A 13,879-nucleotide genomic window follows, 5' to 3' on the forward strand; every position below is an offset into this window, starting at 1 on the left:
TTAATTTACCATATACATCCCCTCTCAAACTCTAAACTCACCTTTAAAATTAGTTAGTTGTGAAAGAAATGTGGCACTCAAACAGCAGATTATCAGAGCCAGGATCTCTGTTCTCTACACCTCTCTCCTCTCAGCAGAACCAGATAATGGCAAACTTTCCCTCTATTTTTCCACACATATACATGTAAGTTTCAAATCTCAGTGCTTCCCCCTTTTTTTCAAATGTAATCACACATTTCTATTGGTTGAAAACCAACCCTTTTCCAAATGTACCCTGCCCCCAACTTGACTTCTGCCTAGTACCCTTCCCCCAACTTGACTTCTGCCTGCTACCATAGCAACAGCTCATGGAACACTGCTGTGTGGAGTTAGGTCAGAAGTTCGCCACACAATGTTTCAATTCCACAGAGCAAGAGTGCTTGACTTTTCAAACCTAACAGCAAATCCATAGTACTGTTCTTTGGTAACACATTTTTTTGTACCAATACAAAACATGCTTCTATTAATTTACACATACAGCCTAGTTTTTATTCTAGAATGGTATGAAACAGCCAATCAGTTCTTTTTGTTTTGAAAAAAATATGTATGCCTCCATTTCCAAACTGTCTTTCTTTTCATATTGCCATTCTACTGAAAGACACCTCCTGAGTGCATCCAGTTCTCCTTTGAAGATGTTCACAGTGTGGATTGTAGGGCACAGCTATGTCTTCTGGAGTGAAAAGTTTGCAGAGAAAACAGGTATGGTGAGAGACCTTGCTTTGCCAAATGTAGACATTAAATGGATTGGTCAGAGAGGGTTAAAGTGGCACCAATTGATGCCATTGGTGAAATCCTTCATGCAAATCCAACACCCTGACCTCATAATAGTGCACTGTGGTGGCAATGACCTAGGCACTTTGACTGGGGTAGGTCTGGAAATGCTTATGAAGGACACCTTTGCACAACTGTTTTCACTTTTCCCTAAAACTGCCTTTGTGTTTTCCAACATATGCCAAAGGCAAAAATGGAACTGGTCCAATCATTTCTGTCCGCAAATTGACAAAGCATGAAAGCACGTCAACAAATCTGTTTCTGCTTTCCTCCGTGACTATGGTATGGGTGCCATTTACCACAACAACTTGCGTTATGACATGCAAGACATTTATAGAGGAGATGGTGTGCACTTCAATGATGAAGGGAACAGAGTCTTCCTCTTGAACCTTAGACTCTGCATCGGTACTTACTTGTAGGTACCACTTAAAAAATCACTTCATAAACACAACGGCTCTTTTTAGAGCCCCCTAATATCTAAACTCTTAAATCTGCATTTCATTTCTTTTTTAATTTTTTTTTTCTTCCGTACGCTTACCGTAAGCTTACCGTACGCGTACCCCGTGATTTTTTTAAAAATCAATAAATGTTTTCTTTGTACTTTTCTGTCCTTCTTTGACCCCCTCACAAATGTAAGGGGGTCTGTAACTCTCCTCCTTGCCCCCTTTTCTTGTTTTCACTCTTTTTTTTCTGAGTGAAACACACAAAATGGCGGCCGCCGCTTCCTGGTTTCGGCCGATTCGAATGTTTACTAAGATCTAACAGCCAATCAGAATCGCGCTCGCGCACGCCACCGTACGCGTACGGTAAGCTTACGGTAAGCGTACCGTAAGCTGGCTCAGATATATATATTGATTTAAAGGCTATTTTCTCAGAATCTACTGAACAGATTTACACCAAACCTACAAAAGGCACTTCCTTGACCTAGGGACTACCTCTCTGCCAAATTTCTAGTAATTCTGTTCAGCCGTTCGGGCTGTAGCCCTGTCTAAAGGTCCTATGGAAAAATGCATGGGAAAAACGCGTTTTGGGACCCCCCTTTTATCTCAGCCCCCGCTTGACGAATCCCCCCGAGACTTTCAGGGTAGGAGCGGAGCGTAGCGCCCCACCTATTTTGAGAAATTCGCGAGGATTCGTCGACCGGCGCCAAAGTTATTCAAAATAGAATGTTGCGAATTTCCTATGGAAAAGGGGTCCTAACTATAACTACCTACTGGCGACCGCCAGTAGGTAATATATATATATATATATATATATATATATATATATATATATATATATATATATATATATATATATATCCCAAAACCCTCTCCATTAAGCTGGCTGTTCACTCATTTTGGTACTTGTGGTGTGCATTTAAAACCCTTTAATTTTTTCACTTCAGTGGGTGATGTCAAACGTTTTGCTGTATTTTACATTTACCGTAACTCCCTTGCATGCCACTTTGAAGCTGCTGGAGACCAAACCAAAGTACAATCCTTGGCGGCTGCCTACTGCCCATACTGCTTCCGCAAAACATACAAACAAGGTCCTTTCTTGGGCAGTCTTGGATCTCTTTTGAACAGCGGTGCATTGCTCGTGGCGGGACCAGGCCGGAAAGACATCCCAAAACCCTCTCCATTAGGAAAGGAGTGAGCCGCACACTTATGGGAATTTGAAATTAATTTATTTTTCAGCGCTGGCGATTGTGTCCTGATGCATTTCGGTAACCTTTACCTTTCTCAAAGGAGGGCCAGGGCATCTGTGGGTTCCTATTCACACCAGCAAGCAATTGCACTATTTGAAAGTTTTCGCCCCTTGGTGAGCACCCCGATGGGCTGGCTGTTCACGCATGCTGGTACTTGTGGTGCGCATATAAAACCCTTTAATTTTTTCCCTTCAGTGGGTGATGCCAAACGTTTTGCTGTATTTTACATTTACCGTGACTCCCTCGCATGCCACTTTAAAAGATCTTGCTGCTGTTCTGAGAGTCATTCAACCAGTCTAGCTGTGCTATAGACAGCTTCCATCCAACATATAAACATAAATTTAATTATAAATGCAGCACACCAGTAGATAGCACAATAGTTTATTGTGGAAGCAAGCAAAGTGTTTCGACAAAAAGCATTTGTCAAGTGGTACAATGCACTCAACTGCCCCAAGAAATACAATTCAAAGTTGATAGACACTGACAAAATACTGGTTATCTTCCTAATCAAAAAATAATTATTGTTTGTTCATTCACAATGTTCTATACACATTGGTTGATGACATTTCTTAAACAATTGTAAATACATTTCCTCATAAAAATTCATTAACTTGGATAGAATAAATTATGTTTGTGCGAGCGATCCATTGGCAATCAATAAAGTTTGCATTATTCAAACTGGTCAGTTCTTCCAAACCAGTCTGGGGTGGATTTTCTGAACTACTTCAGGAAGTCAGTGAGGGTTTGGGTGAGGGGAAGCAAGGTGAATGATTTTTCTGGGCTGTACAATCTAATTCTAGGTGTGCACATTCGCAGTATCTATTTTGTGAAGCTATGCTAACTTCTGGTTGATAGTAAGCTCTCTGCCCCAGGGAGCTTGCTAAGGAGGTGGACCTCAGGATCAGCTCCAGTGTGTCCAAAAAAGGCATCTGGATGGGGGGACTCCAAAAAGGGTTGTCAGTGTTCCCACCAGAAGAAAGATGGGTGAGATATATAAAAGAATAGTTCACAGGAGAAAGGGAGCAAGTCACATTCCAACAAACGGAAAAATAGGTTTGTGGGTCAGAATACTGGGTAATCTGCGCTCAACTGCTATGAGTGTCACAACTATGGGCACTCAAAAGGAATTCAAAAAGCCACAAGAGGAGATAGCCCCCACTGATAGACAGACCCAAGAGGTGGCCAGCGTGGTGCTTAGTGAAGAGATAGCCCTTGTTAGTATGGGGAGTACAGCAGAGGTTACCCTAGTGTCTCTTGTGTGACAAGGAGAAAGTACCCAAACCCCACATGACTTCTAATACTTCTAGGTGTAGGCACTGGGTTACCTTGATTGTTCAGCGGGTAAAGGGTCTGAGGGACCCAGGAGTCCGTATGACTAGTGTAGGTTGTCATCTGGTGTCCTTAGAGCAGTTGGTACCCAATCCATTCCATTGTGTCATAGTAGCAGATAACCATGAGAGTCACTTCGTAGTGGCTTTGGATCCCTTTGAGAGGTGGAGGTCTTAGTTTCTCTCAAGTTAGATGTGAGCCCTGCCATGCCTGTGGATTGTATGTTAGACAATGACCTATAGCACACTAGCTGGAAGGATATGGAGTTCAGGTCACACCTGGAGATATTAGGGTTACCAGAGTAGGTTAGCATGACCACATGGTTCAGGGCTCCCCAAGACGGGAGTCAAGGAATTCTGGAGCCTGGAAAAGGGGACAAAAAACAGCTACCAAAAAGGGAAGGGCAGTGTGTATGGGAAACCAGCCCTTGAAACTCCCATAGTCCAGGGTGTTGGGACCCCTAAGGAGGCTGCTCCTGAGCCTACTGAGAGGAACATTGCTGCCCTGGGAGACCTGCCTGAGCTTGCTGGATGGCAAGTTGATGGTGGGTGAAGTTCTGTAAGGCAGAGAAAGAATGCCGAACCCTAAAGTGCTTGAGACGGCAAGCTGAGGCTCAGGCATGTTGTGACACCTCTGGAGATCACCTGATATTTTGGGAAAATGAGTCTGACCTCATGTATAGTGAGCCTAATGCTCTTGAGCATGGAGCACCACATGTGTTAATGGTGCCCCTGTGTGACAGTGCCTTCTCACTGGGACGAGATCATGATATAAAACCTGGCAGAACATCTGGGGCAAGGCAAGTCTTTTGCATAGCTTGTCACACAATTCTGTTGGCCCTGGATGAAGACAGCCTCAGACACATTCTGAAGTTCATGTTCTACCTGCCAGGCTAGTGAGGACACAGGCAAAAAGATCAAGGGTCCCCTGGTTCCCTTACTTTTCATTTGCACCCCCTTTGAAACGATGGCCATCAGCAATGCTGGACCCTTGGAACCCAAAACCTATTTAGGCAACCAGGTTTTCCTGGTTTAGATGAGACATGCCATCAGGTACCCAGAGGCCACCACTCTGAGATCTGTAACTGCACCTGCAGTGGATAGGGCACTTTTGGGCATTTTTACCTAACTGGGGTTTCACAAAAAAGTGGTGTCTGACAGGGGCACCAGCGTCATGACTGCATATTTTAAGTCCAAGTGGGATGCATGTGGGGTACACCCTATCACCCTCAGACCAGTTGACTTGTTGGGGTATTCAACAAGACCCTGAAAGGCATGATTATGGGCCTACCTGAGATAATGAGACAGAATCTCAACATTGTCTTACCATAACTGCTCTTTGTCTACAGGGATGTACAACAGAAGAGAGTTGGGTTTAGCTCCTTTGAGCTCCTCTAATGACAACTTCTTATGGGTCCTCTTAGCCTGGTTAGGGTGGGGCAGGGGAAAGCTCCCAAGAAACCCCCCAAGATGAGATTAGTTACATGCTAGCCTTCAGAAACTAGATGCAAGCCTCCAAGACGGTTGGTCAGGGCCGTATGAGCTGAAGGAGAGAAAGGGGGAGATCACCTATTTGGTGGACCTTAAGATGACCAAGAACCCGTAAAGGGTCCTCCATGTCAATCTCCTTAAACCACACTATGGGAGGTATGAAGTCACCATGATCCTTGAAGCTGCAAGGCAATCCTCTTGGTGCCACAGGGCAGTATTCTGAAGTATGCAACACGACACAGGCCACAGGGAAGTCCTTTGAGAGAGTTTCCGAAGATCTAGACTTGAACTGAAATTGGGTTCTGAGGGTCCTATTCTTATACCTGATACCAGCTTTGAAGTGGAAGAAACTTCTGCAGTTTCCCCCCACAGATGTGTCTGGAATTTCCTGCAACCCTACTCTGGTCCCAGTCTGTTTGCAACAGGCTAGTGTGAGGTTCTTTGTGTGGAATCTGATGCAATGTCTTTGAAGTGCAAGTATGGCTGCTCACAGCTCCATCATCCCATCCTGCTTTGTATGGCTCATCCTGCCAACACTCAGTCCCTTTATTGTGTGGCTGTGGCCCAGGATACGCGCTGCAGGCACCAATTGGTAAGGACAAAAATGGTAACTCTATAAAAGTGACATTTTCGTAATTGTGACATAAACTCCAACTTTACAAGTAAAGAGGATTCTAAATTACAATTATTTAGACAGCAACCATGGCATTTCTAAAGGTTCGCAAACAAATGCTATTTAGTAAGGTAACCTAATGTTTTTAATATTTTAAATACAATGCACTGTGTCCTATGGACTGTTTAGTGCCTACCCTTAATGTGACTGATTTTATTAAAAGAGAGTATTAGGGTTGGCAAAAGGTTCATTTTTCGAGGTCGAATAGGCAGTTTAAAACTGCACATATGCTGCAATGACATGACTGTGACATGTTTTAATGAGCTGATAAAGTATTTCCAGCACATTAGTAGCATTTAATTTACTGGCCCTGGGCATATGGGATACCACTTCACAAGGGACTTATAAGTACATTAAATATCCTAGTCAGATGTAAGCCACTTTTAGCAGGTTTTATGAAACGAGCATAAACACTTTAGCACTGGTTAGCATTTGTGAAGTGCACAGTGAGGTCAACACAAAATGAATTAATAAAACAGAATAGGAGAAGGAAAAGATTTTGAAGGAAGACCACCCTAAGGCTGACTGGTCTACAGGCATATACATTAAATGTACACAGTCGTTTCCTTGCCAGAAGCACATAGGCAGCAAGATTGTTTGAGATGTTTTCATTTGTTCCACGAGTTTTCAAATTGCAATATTGGAAAATAAAGTAGACAAAACCTTAGGAATAATTTTTAAGAAGGGGTGTTAGTGAGGAGTCCAGGCCCTATTATCTCCTTGTAGTAGGTAGCTGCTGTTATTTGTAATCGGACGTTTGCTGTAACCAAAATTAAATTGAGGTGTGTAGCATTTTTTTAGGACCAATTTGTGTTCCGTCGTATTCATATTGATAAGAGTGATTCTGGATGGCATCATACTCTTGCAATAACACCCGAGTTATTGATAGTGAAACAATGCCTTTTCCTGGGAGGAATAAAGGACCTCCTTTTTAAAGCTGCGCTTTAACAGACGAGTGTTGTGATGAAAAGCAGTGACATATGTAATTCAACAGACTTCCATTATTGTATTCTCGTTTTGAGGGTAGGCCCAGATCCAATCTCAGTCTTGATTGAGATGGTCATTATCTAAGTTATAATGTAATGTGATTTCTATGCAATTGATCTATGTTTTATCTTATTTCATCAGAGCACCACTATGCATAATTAATAAGGCATATGTTAGAAAGGGGAGTAGTTAAGATAGGGGGTCAGCTGAGACTGAATTATTGGAGGACATATGCAGCCTCCTCCATGTTTATTTGCGAAGCGTTTTATTGTCCTGCTGTGTCTTTCTGCCTTTGGATGCCTATTTATTAATATGTTGAGACCATTTGAGTTTCTCTTTTAGTTCAACGCTAATATACAAATAACTCTCCACAAGGTCTATGATGTGTGCATCCAATTGTAGCTAAGGTACGAATGACCAAAGTTCATAATTTAGGTTTTGTCCTAATTAACTTTCACATTGTTGCTACGAGTTTAGGCTTCTAGGCCTGATAGCTGACATTGAAGGCCTATTGCGGTCTTTGCAAATAACAACAGGTGATCTGCCTATGCCAGGAACGGTGCGGTTTAGTGTCGCATGAAGATCGGCAAAATAAAGGGAAAATAGAAGTGCGGCCAATTAACATCCTTGTTTTTGCCCAAAAGATGTTTGAATTCCAGGTGTAAGGCCTCTTCCATCACTTAATTTTACCTGGACTCACATGTCTGATGTCAAGTCGACAATCAGTCCTAGTAGAGATTGCTCTATTCCCCACGTAGCCAGTTTCGACTAAAGTTTCTTCTAGTCTACCTTATCAAAAGTGTTGGAATAATCTATGAAACAATCATTTGTCCGAAAAGCGGCGATAATTTTATTGCCTAATTAGCAAGGTCACGCTAACGCGTGAAACCTTGCATTAGAGCACCTATTCTTAACGCCCAGCTTTGCAGCTCTAATGAGATGCAAAGTGGGCATTCCTGACCTGACAGAAGCAACATTTCTCCTATCATCAAGCCCCGCGCTATGAAGCATAGCGGCAGGAAAGGTAGCGATAACCCCTGTTAACGCTACTTTCCTTACGCCTGCTTCAGGACTGACAGCCATGATATCCTATGGAAGGGGGATATCATGGCTAAGTTTGTGAGTCCCTATCAACAAGCTAACGTCACATTTCGTGAGATTATCGCTGGGTTTCCAGTGATAATCTCACGTTAGGCAGTTAGCGCTATGATTTTTATCGCTATCTCAGCCATAAAAATCCACGCTAGCCGGCGATAATTATCCTAGCACCAAGTGCGCTTAGCGATAACTATTGCCGGTTGTTGCTGATATGCCCCATAGTTTCTTGTCGCATATACATTTTTGTCTGCAAGGCAGAAAATTGCAACAATGTTATCCACAGTTGACCAGCTAGCTTTAAATCCTGTTTGGTGGAATGTGATTTTTTTCCAGTTGCCCATTTTGCTAATTCCTTGTACAACTGTTTCACAAAGAGTTTCTATTTGAGTCCTATGATGCTGTCATACAATACCTATTGGGTTCCCATTTCAGACCTTGCTTTCACTTTGGTTGTATAATAGAACCTTTCCAAGGCATCTGGATTTTACCCATGGGTAAGATGTTGTTAAATATAGCTTTCTTTTTTTTTTTTTAAATCGTCTTTATTGGTTTTCCAGTTAATGCATAGTAAAAGTTGCCAGCTTTATTATACAGAACAGTACAGTGACATTTACTAACGTGACACTTGGTGGGGCACCAGGCTGCATTGCAAGCTGGTGACAGAAAAATAAACTAACATTTTGTATATGTATTTGTATGTTATCCACTTTGTACGCTGCGAACAAATCAACAGACTTTCTTTGTCTCCATATTTTCACACCAACCAGACTGCAGTGAACACAAAATTATACGATCTCAAATAATCCACATGTACTGTGTGTTTTAGGTCATGCATGAGCTAGGGTGATTGCTTATGTGTGTACTTTTTAAGGACAGCTGGAACAGCGGGAGGGGAGCATTGTGCACATCGCACAACCACGTTTTCGGGATGTCCAGAGGTCTTGTCATGTTAGGTAATGTCCTACCTGAGGAGGGGTCCAACTTGCTTGCACCTATATGTTAGTGTGTTGTTACCAATGCTCAGGGCGAAAAACCACCTCACCCCTGTAAGGAACTAGGTGTATTCAATCTGCCTTCCACAAATGACAAGTATTCTTTCCATTGCATGGGGTTAGTCTGTGGGGGTTACTGGGTGCCATCAGTGTTTGTGTCGTATTCTCCACTGCCAGCGCCTTATTGAGATCCAGCAGCCAGATACGTATGTCCGGCGCTGCGCTCGAGTTCCAGGACATAGCTATTCTCTGCTTCGCTAACAAGAATGCTAGGTCTAGGAATTTAGTAAGGTTTTTCCGCGCTGCAGAGTGCTTGAAGATGCCAAGTAAAAAATGCAAACCTTGCACAGGTATTGATGTGGCAGCTGCTTCCCCTAGTGTCACAGCGATCTCAGTCCAGTAGGTACTAAGACGAGGGCATGCCCAGGCCATGTGGAGAAACATTGCATCTGTCCCTGAGCAGCGAGGGCATATGTCGACCGATGTGGGGTACATACGGGCTAGTCTGTGTGGTGTTAAATATGTATGATGTAAGTAATTAAACTGTGTATATTTCAGTCTAGCATTCACAGATATTATTTTGGAGTACCGGATACACTTTACCCACTGTTTATCACTCATAGTAGCTGACAACTCAGAGTCCCACTATGCACAAAGTGGTGCCAGTAGGGGATTAGGACCGGGGCTAAGGGAACTATATAGCGCTGTCACCGCATGTCTGCCCTTCCCATGTGTGAGCAAGGTCTGCAGCACCTGCGATTTCTCCAGTTCTTTCTCAACATTCCCCTATGTTTGGAGGAATTGTCACGCTGGTAGCACGTAAAGCATGAAAGTAGCCCGTGTGATACCAAAGTCCTCTATCAACCCTTCTTGGCTCTGTAGCTGTGCTGCTATGAATAAGTCGCCCCAGGTATCCAATCCCACCGCTGCCCAGGACTCTAGCTCTGGTCTTTCATGGCAAGCAAATTAACCTGGTAGAATCTTGAGTGGTAGCATAGGTGCATATGGTGTTGTTTGGCTCTTAGGCATCGCATACCGCAGCCAGCTACGCCTGGCTACCATCATCATTAGTAGGTTACCCTGTTTCCTTTATGTCGGGGTTGTGGAGCCGGATAGCCATTCTATTATGGCTGTACGTCTTAATGGCATTGCCCAACTGGAAATTTCTGTCACATGGGCACTCGCTAGCCATCTCATTGGCCACTGGAATTGTGAAGCAGCATAGTAATGCTCATAATTTGGTGCCCTCAATCCTCCGTCTGTAAGTGGCAGGTACAGTTTACAGAGTGCCACTCTGGACCTTGAGCCTCCCCATATCAGTGCAACTGGGAGTGCTTCCAGATCTTTATATATGCTCTGTGACAGCCTATGGGGGAGGGTGGCAAAAAAGTAAAGAATCCTCAGGAGTAAAAGCATTTCAGCTATGGCCACTCTGCCCGTAGGGGACAAGGGGAGACCACGCCAGAACTGCAGTGCTGCGTGTGTTCTCGACACTGCTTTATCCAGGTTCCCTTCTATGATCTCTGCACTGGAATGGTAAATCTGAACTCCCAGATGCTTAAATGTGTCGAATGCCCATTCCAGCGGAGTTCGAGGCATGACCTGTCTTTGATACAGCAGGACCCCTTTAATGGGAAAAACTGCTGACTTAGGCCAGTTAACCCGAAGGCCCGAGGTCTGAGCGTGGGTATCTAGGAGCGCCATCAGGTCCTGCAGTACAGCGCTATCTCCCCGGAGGTAAACCAGCGCATCGTCTGCATATAGTGAAATTATATGCCATTGTCTATCTGCGTGAATTCCCCAGTCCAACCCCCATTGTCGCAATTTGCATGCTAAGAGCTCCATAGCGAATGCAAATAAAATAGGCAACAGAGGGCAGCCCTGTCTGGTGCCTCGCTCTATAATGAACTATGGATAGATGTCTCGCCCTGTCCTTACTGTGGGTTTGCATATAGTATATGCACCCAGCGCAAATATTTAGGTCCAATGCCAAACTTGCCCAGCACTTCCAGCTGATACTGCCACCCTAAGGAGTGCAAAGCCTTCTCAATATCCAAAGCTGCTAGCCAGGGGGTATCAGTTTCCACACAGGCCCAGTCCAGTAGCCTGAACAGACGGCGCAAATTCAAACCAGTACTTCTCCCCGGAATAAAGCTGCTTTGATTTTCGTGTATCAGAAGGGATGCGGTTTCTATTAGCCTAATGACCAGAACTTTCCCCAGTATTTTATAGTCGTCATTTAATAACGACAGAGGCCGATATGATGCCATCTGCAGCTGGTCCCTTTCCGGTTTAGGTAGCACCATTAACAATGCTTCTCGTAAGGATGCTGGGAGTTCCCTTCTTTCATAAGCGTCCATACATACGCTCGATAACTGGGGCACTAGTTGTTCACAATAAGTCGAATAAAGCTCTGAAGGCCAGCCATTGTCGCCTGGGAACTTACCCACTGCTTACTGTTTAATGGAGTCAAGTATTTTGTCCTCTGTGAAAGGTACCTCTAACAAATCATGCTGGGGTTTTGAGACCTGCGGGAGTTGCACTGTTGCTAAAAAACTTTGGATGTGAGGAGGTTATCAGTGATGGGTGCCCTGTACAGAGTTGTATTGTATTTGTAAAATGAGTCGTTAATTGCCGCTTTGTGTGTTTACTAGCACCCCCTTGTTGTTGTGTATCGCTGTGATGGGAGGTTGGGAAGCGTTCCTTTTCAAGAGCCAAGCTAACATTTTGCGTGCTTGATTACCCTCTGCATGTTGATGGGCTAGATATTGTTTGTAGTCTAGTGCACATAGACTATCTAAAGTCTCTTTGTATGGCAGTCACGCCTTGGCCAGCAGAGGAGTCACCTGGGGATCTGTGGGTGCCAGGCTTTCACATCTTTCGATTTCCGCCTCATGTCTTTGTAAATCTGCCGTCAGTGCCATGCGTGAGCCGTATGTCGTTTTGATGGCCTGTCCCTGAGTGACCATTTTAAATGCATCCCATTCTATGCTTCTATTAAAAGCGGTGCCTGTATTCTCCTGGAAGTATGTGGTGATCGAATGTGAGATGGCAGAGCAGAATGTCATGTCCCCAAGCGCAGTGATGGAGAGACACCATGTTGGGATTCTAGCTCTATGAGCGCCGCTCAAAAGGTGCAGCTGCAATGGGTTGTGATCAGAAAGCGCCATGCTAAATATTCTGTATGCGTTACCCTAGCCAAAGCTTCCATGGAGCAATATATTGCATTGATCCGTGTGTGGATCATGCAGTGAAGAATAATGGGATTATGTGTGCGTTTCAGGGTGCTGACCGTGCCAAGCATCCTTTAGCTGCATATGGTCTACCCAGTCTCTCAGCTGTCTTGATATCTGAATGGATTGTGCTCCCATGAGTGGCGGGCATGAGCGGTCCAGGTCAAGGTCATGTCTACAGTTATAATCCCCTCCCCATATTGTTGGTTCTATGGGGTCAGATAGTAGGGATTGCTTGAGCGACTGTAAAAAATGTGCTTACCCAGTGTTTGAGGCGTACAGGGAGACCAGCGCCAAAAGGGGCCCCTGTGCTGTGGAACTCACTACCTGCCCCACTCCACCACAAAATCTGCCATAAAAGCTTCCGTAAAATCCTGAAGACCTGGTTTTCCAGCCAGTAAAACAGCCCTTCCGTTCTATCTGCAAACCGTCCGTGCGCCGGGAAACCTCCGGGTAGCTGTGCGCCTTATAAATTTAATTTAATTTAATAATAAAAAAAACAAATTGTGAAGTGAGGTGCGTCTCCTGTATTAATGCAATTGAGACATTTTGGGTATGCAAATATTGGTATATTTTATGTCTTTTGACACATCCTGCGGCCCACGCACGTTCCTGGTTAAGAGCGTGTAATTGCTGTTAGCCATTCAGTCCCTAGAAAAGGAGGAGTGGAGGGAACCCTCAACATGTTGTCCCCCCCGCTTAGCCGTCCGGCACATTTTCCCACCCCACAACCACCCCACTGTATACTACATTGCTCAGTTGCATCACATGCCTGGCATAGTAAGAAACAGAGATCATGTTAAATGGTAATAACATTGCCCTAACTCCCCACCCAAGGCTGACTTGCCAACAGGCTTTTGGTCACATGCACTGAAATGCCATCAAACTTGTTGTTGAACAATTGCTATCTCAGCTATTAAATGTTGTTTGTGGGCACAGCTGTATTCTGTACCAGCCTGATTTCGTCTGCCATCTATTAATCAACACTATGATATCTCATAGCTCAGTCCCCAGTATTTGGAAAAGCAAATATATGTATAATTGAGGCAACCCCCACATTGGTATCTAATCATTCTACTACATGCTGAGGATACTTTGAAACAAGGATATTCAGGGTGTCCCCCCAGTTCTCTTGCCACCTACTGGTTAGTCATGGAATCTCTTCCCCAGGACTCTGCATGCTCCAGGGGATCACCCAAGTTTGTTTGCAGTCTGTGGGGTCCTCTCCAGGCCTCCTCCTTTCAGATCTTCATGTTTTGAGTCTGTTAGTGATAACAGGCGGTTCTGCCCTTTGTCTGAGTCCGAGTCAGAACTGGTTGGCGCTGTGATGTTGTTAAGGTGTTCCTCCGCCTTAATGGCCTGTGCCTTCTCCGCTGCCACTTGCTTCTTGGTAGGCCATTGTATCCTGTTCCTCCCACGCTCTGTGTGTGCACCTACTAGTTTCCAAGATGGTCATGATTTTGCCCGGGTGGTTGGTGAAGGGTGTGCGAGTCCATTTTAGTCTATCCAAGTCCAGGCTTCTTCTGAAATAGAGCAATATATATTTGATTCTTTGTGGTGAATGCGCAGTTTGGTTG

The sequence above is a fragment of the Triturus cristatus genome, chromosome 8, assembly GCF_964204655.1.
Source record: "Triturus cristatus chromosome 8, aTriCri1.1, whole genome shotgun sequence".
NCBI lineage: Eukaryota > Metazoa > Chordata > Amphibia > Caudata > Salamandridae > Triturus > Triturus cristatus.